The following is a 19,087-nucleotide window of genomic DNA, read 5'->3' on the forward strand; positions in this document are numbered from 1 at the left end:
TTTTTCTAGATTTATTTTTATGATGTCATGGCGGGTTATAGTGATTTGTGTAAGATTAAATGTTGTGATGAATCAAAAGAAGACTCGCCAACCGGACGCAGTGAAGATTGACATGAACAGGTTCAAATCAATCTGGGGCCTAATGTTGGGGATATAACCGCTCGGTGTGACCCGCCCAAGAGGGGCTGGGTTATACTGTTGGCGAATCATAAATAAAAGCCCAGATAGGCCTAAGAAGATATGATATGAAGACTGGAGGCGGTTTACAAGACGAGCCGGTTGAAGGCCCAAGACCCAGAGGAAGGCGCTGTGACCCGGAGATGTGGGCCGCCCGATGGTGACTTGCCTGGTAAGGCAAGGCGACTTAGAACCCGAGTTGGTCATGTTTTGTGATCCGACTTGGACTCTTATAAGCCCAAGGCATTGACCTGTGTATGAAGGCGAGACCTGCGGTGGGTTAACTCAAGAAACAATTGATTGATAGCTAGGTCAAGCGCTTCCACTCCCTTGTAATCGATATACAAGCAATAAAACTCAAGGCAGGAAGTAGGCTTTTACCTCATTAGCGAGGGGCCGAATCTGGGTAAACCCGTGTCTCTTCTCCCATTCAACCCCTTCGAGCCAACCTACATTGCGATGGATCCACACCTAAGTCCTTTTACAAGGGCATCTGCCGTGACAAAACCACGACACTCTGAGTATGGCAAATTATCATCCGAGCTAGATCCATAGTCTAGTGCACAGGCTCTCAACATGTCCTCCAGAATCTAGTTGACTCACTCGGCCTGTCCATCTATCTACGGATGAAAAGTTGTACTGAACTCTAGCTTTGTACCCAAAGTTTCGTGTAACTGATTCCAAAACTTTGAGGTAAACCGTGTTCCTCTATCTGACATGATACTCCTGGGAACTCCATGTAGTCATACGATCCAGGTCATGTATATCTTGGCTAACTTAGCACTGGTATATGTGGTCTTCACGGGAATGAAATGAGCTACCTTGGTCAAATGATCAACCACTACTTAGATGGAATCATAACCTAATCGAGTCCTGGGTAATCCTGTGATAAAACCCATTCCAAGTTTTTCCCATTTCCACTCAAGTAACCCTGCCGGCTTTTGATGTTCTGCTGTTACTCGCTGACAAACATCGCATACTGCTACATATTCGACAATATCCTTCTTCATACCTGTCCACCAGAAACTTTCCTTCAAGTCCGGATACATCTTGGTGTTGCCTAGATGAATCGAGTACAGTGGGTCACGGGCCTCCTGAAGAATTAACTTCCCGACCTCTGGGTCATTGGGCACATAGATACAATCCTCAAACCATAAAGTTTCGTGTTCATCCTCATAAAAACCTTTAGCCTTTCCATTACTCATCCTTTCCTTTATCTCTGCAATTTCCTTGTCCGTCTTCTAGGCTTCACCAATTCTTTCGGTCAAAGTAGACTGAATATCTAGGGTGGCGACAAATCATCTTGGTACTATGTCCAGTCGAAGATCTCTGAGATCGTGGCTAACTCTTGAGGTAATCCTCCAGCTATGACGGTGTTCACATAGCAGTTATGGCTCAAGGCCACTACTAGGAAAACGCTTATAGACAATCGCTTACTAGCAGCGCGTTATATTGCCCTGCGCTACTACTACTTACTAGTAGCGTGCTACATTAACCAACGCTACTAGTAAATATTACTGGTAGCGCGTGACAAAAAAACACACGCTTCTAGTAAATATGTTCAACTATGCCTCCGTGAACAGCCGTAGTAGCAGCGCATGTTGTAAAATTTGTGCTACTACTGTGCGGATAGCCGTAGCGCTGGTGAAACACCCGCGTTACTACTGTGCACCCCCGCATCCTCTCCTACCCCGCATCTGCTCCCAACCCACCAACCATCCCACGCCATGTCTAAAAAAACACTCAACGCCCGATCCAGATCCCCAATCTCGTCTCCACTCCCACCTCCTCTCCTCTCCCAAGTCCCAACCCACTCGCCGCTAGCCTCCCTTCCACCTCCTCTCCTGTACCAATCCACTCGCCATCGGAGAGCACTAGCAAGATAGTCCACCACCATGCCGTCTGCTGTAGGTGGACTTCGCTGCCATGAGCCACCGGATGATGAGTCCGGTGAAGGTGGAGGGCCGCCCCTGCCCGTCCCCGGCGGCCGGCAGCGGCGGGGCACCGAGGCCGATGGACGGCTAGGCGATGTCGGGCCCATGCCGTTCCTCGCCAAGACCTACGACATGGTCAACGACACGGCCATGGACACTGTCGTCTCCTGGAATGCCACCGACAAAAGCTCGTATGGACCCCCACCTCTTCGGCACCATGTTGCTGTCAAGGTACTTCAAGGACAACAACTTCTTGAGCTTCGTCCGCCAACATATGTAAGTTGGACCTCCTGCTGCTTTGCTTTGGGCCATTTATGCCTAACAAATTGACTGATTTATGCCAATTGCTAGTAAACTACAAGGACTAGGAATGAGTAGAGCTTGTGATTACGCAGACTACTTGAGTATCTCTAAAATTTTGATATATCCAATTTTGCTTCATGTTAACAGTCTTGGCGGCGGTTGTCAGCTGTAGTTCAGAAGGTGTGGCATGGGAACATCGACATATTAATAGATCAAGCTAATTATGGGGTGATTGACAATAGTAGTGGTTTGGGAGCTAACAGTTGGGGGTGAAAAGGTGGTCCACTGCCGTTCAAATTTTAGCTACCACTAACATTAAAGTACTCATATAGACACATGCTCCCTAGATACCTCCATCTTTGTGGATTATGTTTTAGTTTCACTGAAGTTATTCTGCAAGATATAACATAGATTTTTGCCTAGGTACCTAAGAAGAAATAATCAATAGGATGATAGCAGATACTTGGTAGTTCGTGTGATGTTTTCGTTTTATGCAACACTTCATAAAAACCTCGGTTATGGCTACCAAAATTGTACATTGTGAGTAGGGCAGGCTTAGTTTTCTTCCACAAAAAGCAGCCTGACTCAGGCAGGGATCTCAGGCGTCCGAATTCTAATCAATCCCGGTAGCCTCCGTCGCCATCCAATACCTTCTCATGCTTCTGCGCCTCCCCTCTATTAGGGACTCTGGAGTAGGAGGGGCGGCCATGGCGCTCGCATCAGTCTCCAGCAACGGGGCGGGAACGACTTCTCCGTGATGGTGATAGGGTCCGACTTCGCGGTGGACACTGGCGTGGCGCTCCTCGTCTCCCCTGCCGACCGTGAGGAGTCGCACGACTGCATTCCAGACCTCGGTGATGACTTCTCCAACCTCGACGAGCACCAGCTTGTCCACGTGCAGGGCACGGACAGATTCGGCCAGGCCGTGATGACCCACAAGTGTAGGGTATCTATCGTAGTCCTTTCGATAAGTAAGAGTGTCGAACCCAACGAGGAGCAGAAGGAAATGATAAGCGGTTTTCAGTAAGGTTTTCTCTGTAAGCACTGAAATTATAGGTAATAGATAGTTTTGTGATAAGATAAATTGTAATGAGTAACAAGTAGATAAAGTAAATAAAGTGCAGCAAAGTGGCCCAATCCTTTATGTAGCAAAGGATAAGCCTGGACAATTTCTAATAACAAGAAAGGAGCTCCCGAGGACACATGGGAATTATCGTCAAGCTAGTTTTCATCACGTTCATATGATTCGCATTCGGTACTTTCATAATTTGATATGTGGGTGGACCGGTGCTTGGGTACTGCCCTTACTTGGACACGCATCCCACTTATGTTTAACCCCTATTGCAAGCGTTCGCAACTACAAAAGAAGTATTAAGGTAAACCTAACTACAACATTAAATGTATGGATCCAAATCAGCCCCTAACGAAGCAACACATAAACTAGGGTTTAAGCTTCTGTCACTCTAACAACCCATCAGCTACTTATTACTTCTCAATGCCTTCCTCTAGGCCCAAATAATGGTGAAGCGTCATGTAGTCGACGTTCACATAACACCACTAGAGGAAAAGACAACATACATCTCATCAAAATATCAAACGGATACCAAATTCACATGCCTACTAATAGCAAGACTTCACCCATGTCCTCAGGAACAAACATAACTACTCAGAAAGCATATTCATGTTCAAAATCAGAGGAGTAATAATATGCATTAAGGATCTGAACATATGATCTTCCACCAAGTAAACCAATTAGCATCAACTACAAGGAGTAATCAACACTACTAGCAACCCACAGGTACCCATTTGTGGTTTTGATACAAGATTGGATACAAGAGATGAACTAAGGTTTTGAGAGGAGATGGTGCTGGTGAAGATGTTGATGGAGATTGACCCCTCCCGATGAGAGGATCGTTGGTGATGACGTTGGTGATGATTTCCCCCTCCCGGAGGGAAGTGTCCCCGGCAGAACAGCTCCGCCAGAGGCCTAGATTGGTTCTGCCAAGGTTCCGCCTTGTGGCGGCGGAGTTTCGTCCCGTAAGCTTGCCCATGATTTTTTCCAGGGTAAAAGCCCTCATATAGCAGAAGATGGACACCCGGGGCCCACCTGGGGGCCCAGGAGATAGGGGGGCGCCCCCACCCTCCTGGACAGGGTGTGGGCCCCCTGATGTATTTATTCCGCTCAATAATTTTTATTAATTCCAAAATAGGTTTCGTGGAGTTTCAGGATTTTTGGAGGAGTGCAGAATAGGTTTCCAATGTTTGCTCCTTTTCCAGCCAGAATTCCAGCTGCCGGCATTCCCCCTCTTCATGGTAAACTTTGTAAAGTAAGAGAGAATAGCCATAAGTATTGAGATATAATGTGTAATAATAGACCATAATGCAATAAATATTGATATAAAAGCATGATGCAAAATGGACGTATCAACTCCCCCAAGCTTAGACCTCCCTTGTCCTCAAGCGGAAGCCGATAATGAAAAAAATGTGCACATGTTTAGAGATAGAGGTGTCGATAAAAATAAAATACAGACATGAGGTCATCATGATCATTCTTATAACAGCAACATATATAGATTTTATCATATGATTTCTTATGCTCAAGTAACAATCAATTCACAATGTCAAGTATGGTTCAGAAACTTCATTGAGAACTAACAAACTATAATCTCAGTCATTGAAGCAATTGCAATTTATCATAACATCAGAAAGAGTCAACAATAGAGCTTTTCAGCAAATTCACATACTCAACTATCTTGTAGTCTTCTACAGTTGCTAACACTCACGCAATACTTGTGGTTATGGAGTTTCAGCCAGACACTGAGAAAGGTAGAGGCTTATTGTGTTGCCTCCCAACGTATTCACCTTTAGGTGATGTCAACAATAATAGCCCATGCTAACTTACATCCAATTGGATATATATATCATGATCTTTCAAACACGAAGAGCTTGCCAACAGATAAAATGAAAAAGGGAAAGGCGAGGATCACCTTGACTCAAGCATAAAGTAAAAACATAAAGTAAAAGATAGGCCCTTCGCAGAAGGAAGCAGAGGTTGTCATGTGCGTTTAGGGTCGGATGCACAAAATCTTAATGCAAAAGAACGTCACTTTATATTGCCCCTTGTATGTGGACCTTTATTATGCAGTCCGTCGCTTTTATTACTTCCACAACAAGATCGTACAAAGCTTATTTTCTCTGCACTAATAAGTCATACTTATTTAGATAGCAATTTTTATTGCCTGCAACATGACAACTTACTTGAAGGATCTTACTCAATCCATAGGTAGGTATGGTGGACTCTCATGGCAAGACTGTGTTTAAGGATATTTGGAAGCACAAGTAGTATCTCTACTTGGTGCAAGGAAATTGGCTAGCATGAGGGGGAAAGGCAAGCTCAACATGTTTGGAAGGTCAATGACAATGTATTACTGAGATGTGAGAAAACATAAACCATTACATTGTCTTCCTTGTCTAACATTAACTCTTTTAGCATGTCATACTTAACGAGTGCCCCCAATCATAAAAGGTGTCCAAGATAATATATTTATATGTGAACCTCTCTTTCCCTATCACTTCCTATTAATTGCAACTATGACCAAAACTACGTTTATCAACTCTCAACAATTTTTATGCCTCATACTTTCTATGTGTGAAGCCATCACTAACCATAAGATCAATATGAACTCTTTTATTCTTTCTACTTTCTCAAGATCATAGCAACATAGCAAAGCCCTTGACTCAACACTAATCTTTATTATAGATAGCTCACGGACTCGATTACAAAAAGAGATCACAAAGCAAAACTCAAAACTACTTGATATCAAAACTTCAATCTACTAGATCAAGATACCACTAAAAGGATCGAACTAAATAAAATGGCAAGGATAGGAGTGTGATGGTGATACGATACCGGGGCACCTCCCCCAAGCTTGGCAGTTGCCAAGGGGAGTGCACATACCCATGTAATTATGTCCTCGAAGGTGATGAAGTAGGAGTTGTTGCAGTTGTGGGTTTGTTCCTCAATTTATGCTTGAGTATAATATTTTGCTCCTTTAGGTCCTCGATCTCCTGCTCAAGGCTTAATACTTTTTTGCATAATTCTTGTTTATTTTCCTGCAAGAGATGAAAAGGGATAAACTCGATCTTTGGCTTCTTTGCTCTATCAGGGAGGCTTAACTTTTTAAACTCCACATGCATATCCCCAGGCTGAGGTAATGGGGCTTCGTCTTCGTCTGAACTCGTCTCCTCCTTTACTTTAGGCTCATAGTGTTCCTCTTCCTCAGAGGTCCAGCCATCATGCTCCAAGTCCCCGTAGACCTTAGGGTCTGCGAGGTTATCAGCCACATAACTTTCCCCTTCCGAATCCTGAGACGACATATAGCTCTAAATCTGTAACAAAACAGCTCGAAAGGAAAACAAAGGATATTTGCGTGATACGGTGGTCAAAACCTTCGGGAGTATATATAATGAATTTTTACCGACCAAAATACGTAACGTGCAAGAAAATGGAGTCCGGGAGGCACACGAGGTGCCCACGAGACAGGGGGCGCGCCCAGTAAGGGTGGGCATGCCCTCCACTCTCGTGGGGGCCTTGTGTCCCTTTCGGACTACTTCTTTCTTCCTAAAATTCTTAAATATTCCAAAACTAATAAAAAATGCCATTGGAGTTGTTTTGGAGTCGGTTGACTTACCGTACCACATACCTATTCCTTTTCGGAGTCTGGAACGTTCTGGAAAGTGTCCCTTATGTATTCCTCCGGGGTTACGGTTTCAATAATATTAGTTTCAACATTGATAGGATTACCTGAAATATAATGCTTAATTCTTTGACCGTTTACCTCCCTCGGACTTGTGCCTTCGAAGTTGTTGATTTTTATGGCACCAGAACGATAGACCTCCTCAATAACGTAAGGACCTTCCCATTTAGAGAGAAGTTTTCCTGCAAAAAATCTTAAGCGAGAGTTGAATAATAACATATAATCTCCTATGTTAAACTCACGCTTTTGTATCCTTTTGTCATGCCAACGTTTGACTTTTTCTTTGAATAGCATGGCATTCTCATAGGCTTGGGTTCTCCATTCATCAAGTGAGCTAATATCAAACAACCTCTTCTCACCGGCAAGTTTGAAGTCATAGTTGAGCTCTTTAATAGCCCAATATGCTTTATGTTCAAGTTTAAGAGGTAAATGACACGCTTTTCCATAAACCATCTTATATGGAGACATACCCATAGGATTTTGGTATACAGTTCTATAGGCCCATAATGCATCATCAAGTTTTTTGGACCAACTCTTTCTAGATCTATTCATAGTCTTTTGCAAAATTAATTTGAGCTCTCTATTGCTCAACTCTACTTGACCACTAGACTGCGGGTGATAAGGAGATGCGATTCTATGATTAACATCATACTTAGCAAGCATCTTACGGAAAGCACCATGAATAAAATGTGAACCACCATCAGTCATAAGATATCTAGGGACTCCAAACCTCGGAAAAATGACTTCTTTAAGCATTTTAATAGAAGTGTTATGATCAACACTACTAGTTGGAATAGCTTCTACCACTTAGTAACGTAATCAACAGCAACTAAAATATGTGTGTAACCATTAGAGGCAGGAAATGGTCCCATATAATCAAAGCACCAAACATCAAATGGTTTAATAACAAGAGAGTAATTCATAGGCATTTCTTGACGTCTACTAATATTACCTATTCTTTGACATTCATCACAAGATAAGACAAACTTATGAGCATCTTTAAAGAGAGTAGGCCAATAAAAACCAGATTGTAGTACCTTGTGTGCAGTTCCATCTCCAGCGTGGTGTCCTCCATAAGATTCAGAGTGACACTTGCGTAGGATCTGTTCCTGTTCATGCTCAGGCACACAACGTCTAATAACACCATCTACTCCTTCTTTATAAAGGTTTGGATCATCCCAAAAGTAATGTCTTAAATCATAAAAGAACTTTTTCTTTTGCTGGTATGTGAAACTAGGCGGTATAAATTTAGCAACAATGTAATTAGCATAATCAACATACCAAGGAGCAGTACAAGAAGCATTAATGACCGCTAATTGTTCATCAGGAAAGCTATCATCAATAGGCAGTGGGTCATCAAGAACATTCTCTAACCTAGACAAGTTGTCTGCAACGGGGTTCTCAGCTCCCTTTCTATCAATAATATGTAAATCAAATTCTTGGAGCAGGAGAACCCATCTAATGAGCCTAGGCTTAGCATCTTTCTTTTCAATAAGATATTTAATAGCAGCATGATCAGTGTGAATAGTAACTTTGGAATCAACAATATAAGGTCTAAACTTATCACATGCAAACACAACTGCTAAGAATTCTTTTTCAGTAGTAGCATAATTTCTCTGGGCAATATCAAGAGTCTTACTAGCATACTGGATAACATTCAGTTTCTTATCGACTCTTTGCCCTAGAACAACACCTACAGCATAATCACTAGCATCACACATAATTTCAAAAGGTAAATTCCAATCAGGTGGCTGAACAATAGGTGCAGTGATCAAAGCTTTCTTAAGTATTTCAAATGCTTCTACACAATCATCATCAAAGACAAAAGGAATATCTTTTTGCAATAAATTAGTCAGAGGCCTAGAGATTTTAGAAAAGTCCTTAATGAACCTCCTATAAAAACCGGCATGACCAAGGAAACTTCTTATACCTTTTATGTCCTTGGGACATGGCATCTTTTCAATAGCATCAACTTTTGCTTTATCAACTTCAATACCTCTCTCGGAAATCTTGTGCCCCAAGACAATGCCTTCATTAACCATAAAGTGACACTTTTCCCAATTCAGGATGAGACTAGTGTCTTCGCATCTCTGCAGAACTCGATCAAGGTTGCTCAAACAATCATCAAAAGAGGATCCATAAACAGAGAAGTCATCCATGAATACTCACAAATCTTTTCACAAAAATCAGAGAATATAGCCATCATGCATCTTTGAAAGGTAGCAGGTGCATTACATAAACCAAAAGGCATACGTCTATAAGCAAAAGTACCTAAAGGACAAGTAAAAGTAGTTTTTGATTGATCCCCCGCTGACATAGGTATTTGAGAGAAACCAGAATAACCATCTAGAAAGCAAAAAATGTGTGTGTTTGGATAGTCTTTCTAGCATTTGATCAATAAAAGGTAAAGGGTAATGATCTTTCTTAGTAGCCTTATTTAATTTTCGGAAATCAATTACCATCCTATAACCTGTAATAATTCTTTGTGGGATCAATTCATCTTTATCATTAGGAACAACGGTAATACCTCCCTTTTTAGGAACACAATGGACAGGGCTTACCCAATCACTATCAGCAACGAGATAAATTATACCTGCCTCAAGGAGCTTTAGTATCTCCTTTCTTACCACTTCTTTCATCTTGGGATTTAGTCGTCGTTGAGGATCTCTAACTGGTTTGGCATCTTTCTCCACTGTAGTTTTGTGTTGGCATAACATGGGACTAATGCCCTTAAGATCATCCAGAGTATATCCAATAGCAGCTCGGTGCTTCTTCAGAGTTTTCAATAATCTTTCTTCTTCTTGCTCTGAAAGGTTAGCACTAATAATAACATGATATATTTTCTTTTCATCAAGATAAGCATACTTAAGATTATCAGGTAATGGTTTGAGTTCAAACATGGGATCACCCTTGGGTGGAGGGGGATCCCCAAGAATTTCAACGGGAAGATTATGTTTCAGCACATGTTCCTATTTAAGGAACATTTCATCTATTTCCCTTCTTTCCTTCATAAACATATCATTTTCATGGTCTAGCAAATATTGTTCTAACGGATCAGTAGGAGGCACAACAATGGAAGCAAGACCAATAATCTCATCCTTACTAGGTGGTTCCCTATCACGAGGTTGTCTATGAAACTTAGCAAAATTAAACTCATGAGACATACCATCTAAGCCAATGGTGACAGTGTCTTTTTCACAATCAATTCTAGCACTAGCTGTATTTAAGAAGGGTCTACCAAAAATAATGGGACAAAAATCATCTTGTGGGGAGCCAAGAACAAGAAAATCAGCAGGGTATTTAACCTTCCCACACAAAACTTCAACATCTCTAACAATCCCAACTGGTTTAATGGTATCCCTATTAGCAAGCTTAATAGTAACATCAATGTCTTCTAATTCAACGGGTGCAATGTCATGCATAATTTCTTTATATAAGTCATACGGTATTGCGCTAGCACTAGCACCCATATCACATAAACCATGATAACAATGATCTCCTATTTTAACAGAAATAACAGACATGCCTACGACAAGTCTATGTATCTTAGTATCTGGTCTAGCAATATTAGCAGTTTCATCACAGAAATAAATAACATGACCATCTAAATCATCATCCAAGAGATCTTTAACCATAGCAATACTAGGTTCAACACTGATTCGCTTAGGAGGTGTATAAGTCCTAGTATTACTCTTACGAACAACAATCGAAGTTTTAGCATGATCCTTTATCCTAACAGGAAATGGGGGTTTCTCAACATAAGTAGTAAGAACAATAGGATCACTATAGGTGATAGTCTTTTCTTCAACTGTAATAGGTGCAACTACTTTCACTTCAACAGGAGGATCATATTTAAGCCACTTATCTTTAGGGAGATCAATGTGAGTAGCAAAAGATTCACAGAAAGAAGCTACTATCTCAGAGTCAAGTCCACACTTAGCGCTAAATCCACGAAAAGCATTGGTATCCATAAAAGATTTAACACAATCGAACTTAGGTGTCATACCTGACTCCTTACCATCGTCGGAACCCCAATCTTCAGAGTTGCGTTTAATTCTTTCCAATAGGTCCCATTTGAAATCAATAGACTTCAGCATATAAGAACCAGCACAGGAAGTATCGAGCAGGTTGCGATCATTAAGAGAAAGCCGAGCATAAAAGTTTTGAATAATCATTTCCCGGGAGAGCTCATGATTGGGGCATGAATATAACATTGACTTAAGCCTCCCCCGAGCTTGAGCAATGGTTTATCCTTCATGAGGCTAGAAATTATATATGTAATTAAGATCACGATGAACAAGATGCATAGGATAGAACTTCTGGTGAAATTCCAACTTCAATCGTTTATAATTCCAAGATCTCGTATCATCACATAGCCTATACCATGTCAATGCATCTCCCTTCAAAGATAAAGGGAAGAACTTCCTTTTGACAACATCATCGGGAATACATGCAAGCTTAAATAATCCACAAACTTCATCCACAAAGATAAGGTGTAAATTGGGATGCAATGTTCCATCTCCTGCAAATGGATTAGCTAGCAGTTTCTCTATCATACCCGAAGGAATCTCAAAGTAAATATTTTCAAAAAGTTCAATAGGTTGAGGAGCAACTCTTTGCTCTTCTGGTCGGTGTGAAGATACCCCGAACAAGCCCCTCAAAGGATTAGTTTCCATAGTGACAAGTAACAGAAAATTTCAGCACACTATATAAATGTTTCCTTACCAAGTTCCACTCACCAAAAGTGCTACACTTCTTGGCAACGGCGCCAGAAAAGAATCTTGATGACCCACAAGTGTAGGGGATCTATCGTAGTCCTTTCGAGAAGTAAGAGTGTCAAACCCAATGAGGAGCAGAAGGAAATGATAAGTGGTTTTCAGTAAGGTTTTCTCTGCAAGCACTGAAATTATAGGTAATAGATAGTTTTGTGATAAGATAAATTGTAACGAGTAACAAGTAGATAAAGTAAATAAAGTGCAGCAAGGTGGACCAATCCTTTATGTAGCAAAGGATAAGCCTGGACAATTTCTAATAATAAGAAAGGAGCTCCCGAGGACACATGGGAATTATTGTCAAGCTAGTTTTCATCACGTTCATATGATTCGCGTTCGGTACTTTGATAATTTGATATGTGGGTGTACCAGTGCTTGGGTACTGCCCTTACTTGGACAAGCATCCCACTTATGATTAACCCCTATTGCAAGCGTCCGCAACTACAAAAGAAGTATTAAGGTAAACCTAACCACAACATTAAACGTATGGATCCAAATCAGCCCCTAACAAAGCAACGCATAAACTAGGGTTTAAGCTTCTGTCACTCTAGCAACCCATCAGCTACTTATTACTTCCCAATGCCTTCCTCTAGGACCAAATAATGGTGAAGTGTCATGTAGTCTACGTTCACATAACACCACTAGAGGAAAAGGCAACATACATCTCATCAAAATATCAAACGAATACCAAATTCACATGACTACTAATAGCAAGACTTCACCCATGTCCTCAGGAACAAACGTAACTACTCACAAAGCATATTCATGTTCAAAATCAGAGGAGTAATAATATGCATTAAGGATCTGAATATATGATCTTCCACCAAGTAAACCAATTAGCATCAACTACAAGGAGTAATCAACACTACTAGCAACCCACAGGTACCAATTTGTGGTTTTGATACAAGATTGGATACAAGAGATGAACTAGCGTTTTGAGAGGAGATGGTGCTGGTGAAGATGTTGATGGAGATTGACCCCCTCCCGACGAGAGGATCGTTGGTGATTACGTTGGTGATGATTTCACCCTCCCGGAGGGAAGTGTCCCCGGCAGAACAGCTCCGCCAGAGCCCTAGATTGGTTCCGCCAAGGTTCCGCCTCGTGGCGGCAGAGTTTCGTCCCGTAAGCTTGCCCACGATTTTTTCCAGGGTAAAAGCCATCATATAGCAGAAGATGGACACCGGGGGGCCACCAGGGGGCCCAGGAGACAGGGGGCGCGCCCAGTAGGGGGCGCCCCCACCCTCCTGGACAGGGTGTGGGCCCCCTTATGTATTTGTTCCGCTCAATAATTCTTATTAATTCCAAAAATAGGTTTTGTGGAGTTTCAGGATTTTTGGAGCAGTGCAGAATAGGTTTCCAATGTTTGCTCCTTCTCCAGCCAGAATTCCAGCTGTCGGCATTCCCCCTCTTCATGGTAAACCTTGTAAAATAAGAGAGAATAGCCATAAGTATTGAGATATAATGTGTAATAACAACCCATAATGCAATAAATATTGATATAAAAGCATGATGCAAAATGGACGTATCAGGCCGCCGTCGGCAAGTTGGACAACCAGAATTGTTGTGCATATAAGTTTCGTGACATTGGTTAGTGTTCCTGTTTCATCTAATTTTGCACATGTCGAGAGATGTAAGTCAAGTACTGAAAGGATGGACATTTTGTTATAATAACAAAGATAATTGTTGCATGTAACTACTGAAGTGGCTTGACCAATTCCAACTACACGGAACTTACAAGAAGTACAAGGACCAGGGTATGATCTATCTGCATATGATTAGCCCTTGATTTTGAGTTATGATATGTTATGCTAACAATTTTATCTGACTACAGGTTTTGAGATCTTTGCTTTCCCTTGCAACCAGTTTGGTGGGCCGGAACTTGGCATTGATAAGGAAATTGTTTAGATTGCTTGCACTCGTTTCAATGCCGAATATCTGATTTTTTTACAAGGTAAATGTGTGCTTGATACTTCCTCCTTCCTTTTTTTGGTGTCTCTATTTCAAGCTGAAAGAAACGATTGCTTTAGTGTACAATGTACACTATGACTGCTTCCATAACAGTTACTATATTTAATTGAGGAAAACCGATCCAGCATGTCTTATCTATTTTATATGCAGTCTGAATGATATAAACTTAAAATTGATGTTGGTTGTCAAACAGTCGGACTTTAGTACGAATTGATTGTCCGTCGTCCCGGTAGCCTCGCCATCAGCGTTCCATGCTCCTGTGTTTGTGGGGCTACGGTGACCTCCTTGTGTGTGCCTCAGCACTAATGAGCTAACGCTGGTCCAATTCTTATAATTTGAACAGTGGTTCCCACTGAATTTTTAAAAGGTCTATGCCTAACTCTTATAATCTAGATTGTACAAAATATACTAATAATCAATATGCAATTTTGGGCAAGGCTTAAATGCTATTAAATAAATAGAAATGAGACCATACCTGCTATCTGAATTTCGAAATGAAGCAGCAGATCCGTTGGCTCAAGTTTTAGTGTTCTTCTTCTCCAGCTTTGCATTTGCAGCCAGAAATTAATGGTGTTACAGAAAATAGCCTGAAGCTTTTTGGACTACCTATTTCTGTATAAAACTTTGTTCAAAGCTTAAATTATTATATTTTAAAGTTGTAAAGGTTGTATGTTGTGTTGGCTAAGACTAAAGATTGTAAATTCTTCATCGTACCAATGTTGTTCTCTATGCAGATGATTCTAGAAACTATATTATCAGTTTCTTGCTACTTTGTATCTGTGTTATGATATGTCCTCGTATATGTTTGGACTGAAATATGAGTGTCTTGGTCCTTCTTATATATTTCTTTATGAACTCAGTCAGCCTCTTTTGCACCCCTTGTGTGTTGTGTCGAGGTCCAACGCTAATGTGTTGATTTTGATGTTATTTGATTGGTGAGTAAATAGAAGTTAACCGATTATGTGGTTGCCTGATTATGTGTTTCTTTTGGACCTTATGTTTTTCTATGCACTTGTCAAATCTATATGCATTCTTATATAACTATTCTCTGCACTTTTGTCCTACTAGGAAATAGCTTATAGCTTCAGTTGTGCATTACGGCATCGACATGTACCGCATTGTTTTTTCGTGTCATTCTTCTGAAGAATATGAAGTTTCTAAACCTCTGCTGGTAATATTGCAGGGTTCTGTTGGTGACGCAGACGATTGTCAAAAGGTTTGTGGACTCAACCGTGTCGCGGTATCGTCCACGGTGTCGTGGCAGCCGGTGCACGGAGAAGCAAAGCTGCTGCACATCCTCTACCTCTGGCACCCCAGCACACGGGTAAGGAGTCGACCAGACACCCCGAACATGAGAGATGATCAACATTCAGATACACTTGATTCGGTGTGTGGCCAAATCTAAATCTGAATCTGAATCTTAATGATGTTCGGGTTTCAAGGTGCGGGGCACTTGTACGATGGCTTCCTCCATCCGCTGGTGGTGAGGCACGAGGACGACATCGACCGGGGTCTGCTGGAGACGTGGCGGCGGTTGCCGTCGGTCAGATGTGGCTCATCGAGGCTACCCCGTGTGTTTCGCCGCAGCTGTAGGCCGCGAGATCAGGCCGGGTAGGTGCTGCATGTTGACGAGCGATCCAATTTTCGGATCGGATCATAACAACTTAAGTAGGTAGCTGCTTACCAAGTTGCTACGCACAACACTGCTTGATAGGAATTATACATGAGTTGCCGCTACAATGAGAAGCTGTGAGTAGATACGGCAAATGTGTGACAGAATGGAATTGGCTGATTTTTTTTAATTCATAATAATCTAGTAGTTGCGTGGGAAAAAATGGCACGCTACTAGTATTTGGGACAGTAGTAGCGTTGGCACTATAGACACGCTACTACTATTTTGTTAGTAGTAGCATGGGTCTGTAATAGCAGTAGCGCAGGTAACACACACGCTACTACTAACAAAGTTAGTAGTAGCGTGGGTTCCACCCGCGCTACTACTACCTTTTAGCTATAGCGCGAGCGATTTTACCCGCGTACTAGTAGCCTTTTTTCTAGTAGTGGGCATCTGCTACAACGTTTGCCTTCCCTGGGTGATAATGCAATCTCATGTCATAGTACTTGATCAACTCTAGCCATCTCCTCTGCCTGAGGTTCAACTCCTTCTGCGTGGAAATGTATTTCAAGCTCTTATATGATCTGTGTAAACATCACAACTGTTTCCGACAAGGAAATGTCTCCAGGTATTGTGTGTGTGCATCTACGACTGCTAACTCCAAATCATGTGTAGCATAGTTCATCTCATGAGGTCATAGCTATCTGGAGGTATAAGCTACAACCTTTCCTTCCTGCATGAGTACTCCTCCGAGTCCTTGACGATATGCATCACAATACACCTGGTAATCCTTGTGTATGTCTGGCAGAATTAGCACTGGGGCTGTAACCAAACGTTTCTTCAGCTCCTAAAAACTGGCTTCACAATCGTCGGTTAGGTGGCATTCCTTCTTCTATAGCTCAGTCATGGGCTTAGCAATCTTGGAGAAATTCTCAATAAATCTCCGATAATATCCTGCAAGTCCAAGAAAACTGCGGATCTCCTTGATCGAGGTGGGTGACTTCCATTTGGTGACTGATTCAACCTTTGTGGGGTCGATTGCTATTCCTTCTCCCAAAATGACATGTCTGAGGAATCCAACTTCCTTCAACCAAAATTCACATTTGCTGAACTTGGCGTATAACTGATGTTCTTGGAGTATCTCCAGAACAGGACGCAAATGTTCCTTGTGCTCTTCCTCGCTCTTGGAGAAAACCAATATGTCATCGATGAATACCACAACAAACTTGTCCAGATATTCCATAAATACCTTGTTCATCATGCTCATAAAATATGCAGGGGCATTGTCAATCCTAATGACATGACTGTATACTCATATAAACCATACATTGTGGTGAAGGCTGTTTTGGGTATATCCTGTTCACGAATCTTCAACTAATGATACCCTGATCGAAGATCGATCTTGGAGAATACTTTGGTTCCAACTAGCTAATCAAATAAATCATTAATCATCGGTAGAGGGTACTTGTTCTTGATGGTCACATCATTCAACAAACGATAATCCACAACCATTCTCACGGTTCCATCCTTGTTCTGTACCAAAAGAACTAGGGATCCCCAAGGTGACGAGCTTGGCCGAATATATCCCTTCTCTAATAGCTCATTAATTTGCTCCTTGATCTCCTCCAAATCATTCGGGGGCATCCGATAAGGTCTCTTGGATATTGGGGCTGTGTCAGGCAATAACTCAATCAAAAATTCAATGTCTCTGTCCGGTGGCATTCCTGGTAATTCCTCCGGAAATACATTAGGAAATTCTTGCACTACTAGCATTTCCTCCTGAACAACTCTCGTGAGGGAATTCACCTGATTCTTCATTGGTGTGCATCTGGATACATACTTGATCCTCTTCTGCTCCGGGGTGGTGAGCAAAATCATCTTGCGAGCACAATCAATGTTTCCTTCAAACTTCATCAACCAGTCCATGCCTAGGATCACGTCCAATCCCTGGCATTCCAATACTATGAGCTCTACGGGAAAATCATGGTTTCCAATGCTGAGGGTCGAATGACAGCCTAAGCCTGCAGTCATCTCTCCTCCTGGGGAAGTGACCTGAAGAGGGCTTCTAAGGGTTCTAGTGGGCAACCCATATTTTTCCACAACTACCCTTGATATGAATGAATGCGTTGCACCAGAATCAAAGAGTACCAATACTGGAAGTGAATTTAATAAAAACTTACCAACCACAGTCTCTGGCTGATCATAGACGTCCTCCACGTCAATGTGGTTCACCTCAGCACTAGGAAAAGGGCTGGGCTTCTTTGCTGAACTTCCATTGTCGTTGTCGTTTCCATTTCCCTACTTGGCCTCCTGGCAGCCGATGGCATAGTGCCCCGTCTTCTGGCACTTGAAACAGGTGTTATGACTCAGATCCTTCTGACCCGGAGCGGGACGGTGCTGGTTGCCAATTCCGCCATTGTCAGACTTGAAGTTGTTGTTGTTCTGACGATTATTCCCATTTCCTTCATGGTTGAGTCCTCCATGATTATGTCCTCCATGGGTGTGATGGGTGTGACCTCCCAAGTATGGGGCATAGCGGGGCTTTTGCTGACCTCCGGAGTTGTACTTCCCCAAGCCATACTTCCACTTGCGGCTATCAATCTGCTGCTGCTTGCCTTCAAGTATGGTGGCCTTGTCTACCATCTCCCGGTAGTTGTTAAAGGTAGACACCATCAGCTGCATTCTCAGTTCATCATTGAGTCCCTCGAGAAACTTCTCCTGCTTTGCGACATCTGTGGCCACATCATCTGGGGCATAGCGAGCTAACTTGCTAAACTCGTCCACGTATTGTCCCACAATACAATTCCCCTGGCATAAGTTGCAAAACTCACACTTCTACAAACTCATGGCTCCAGCTGAGAAATGAGAGGTGTGGAAGACCTGCTGAAACTGACCCCATGTAACTGTGGCCATAGGGTAGGTGGTGGTGTAGTTTTTCCACCACGATACTACGGGTCCATCCAGTTGATGTGCGGCAAAACTCACCTTCTTAACATTTGTGCATCCGACTATTGCTAGCTCCCTTCTAATCTTGCGGACCCAATCATCAGCTACAATCGGCTCGGTGATACTAGAGAACACTAGTGGATTCAGCCTTAGGAAGCGGGTCAGGTTGTTGACAGGGGGTGGTGGCGGTGGATTGTTGTTGTTGCTGTTGTTGTTGTTGTTGTTGTTGTTATTGCCTTGATTCTGGATGAGCATCTGCATCAAGGCATTCTGCTGCTGGATCAGCTGGGTGAGCTCCGGCGGGAAAGTGAAACCAGGGTCACGTCTCCGATGGTGGAGGCTGGATGAACAGGAGCCCGTGGAGGCTGGAGGAGGTTGATGGTAGCCCGTGGAGGCTGGAGGAGGTCGACGGTGGAGATAAACAGTATCCCGTGGAGTCCCGTTTTGCGGTACGCCACACCCCTCCCGATGAACAGGACCCCTGTTTCGACCGTAGGAGGTCCGTTTCCTCCGTTTTGCGGTACGCCACACCCCTCCCGATCAACAGGACCCCCGTTTTGACCGTAGGAGGTCCGTTTCGTCCGTTTTGCGGTACGCCACACCCCTCCCGATCAACAG

At 42.6% G+C, this 19,087-nt stretch overlaps 1 pseudogene; it reads left to right on the forward strand.

Moving 5' to 3' along the window:
- The first annotated feature begins 2,103 nt into the window (after window positions 1-2,103).
- On the forward strand, window positions 2,104-2,687 carry LOC119304952 (annotated as a pseudogene).
- Window positions 2,688-19,087: the final 16,400 nt, after the last annotated feature.

The sequence above is a fragment of the Triticum dicoccoides genome, chromosome 5B (assembly GCF_002162155.2).
Source record: "Triticum dicoccoides isolate Atlit2015 ecotype Zavitan chromosome 5B, WEW_v2.0, whole genome shotgun sequence".
NCBI classification, from domain to species: Eukaryota; Viridiplantae; Streptophyta; class Magnoliopsida; order Poales; family Poaceae; genus Triticum; species Triticum dicoccoides.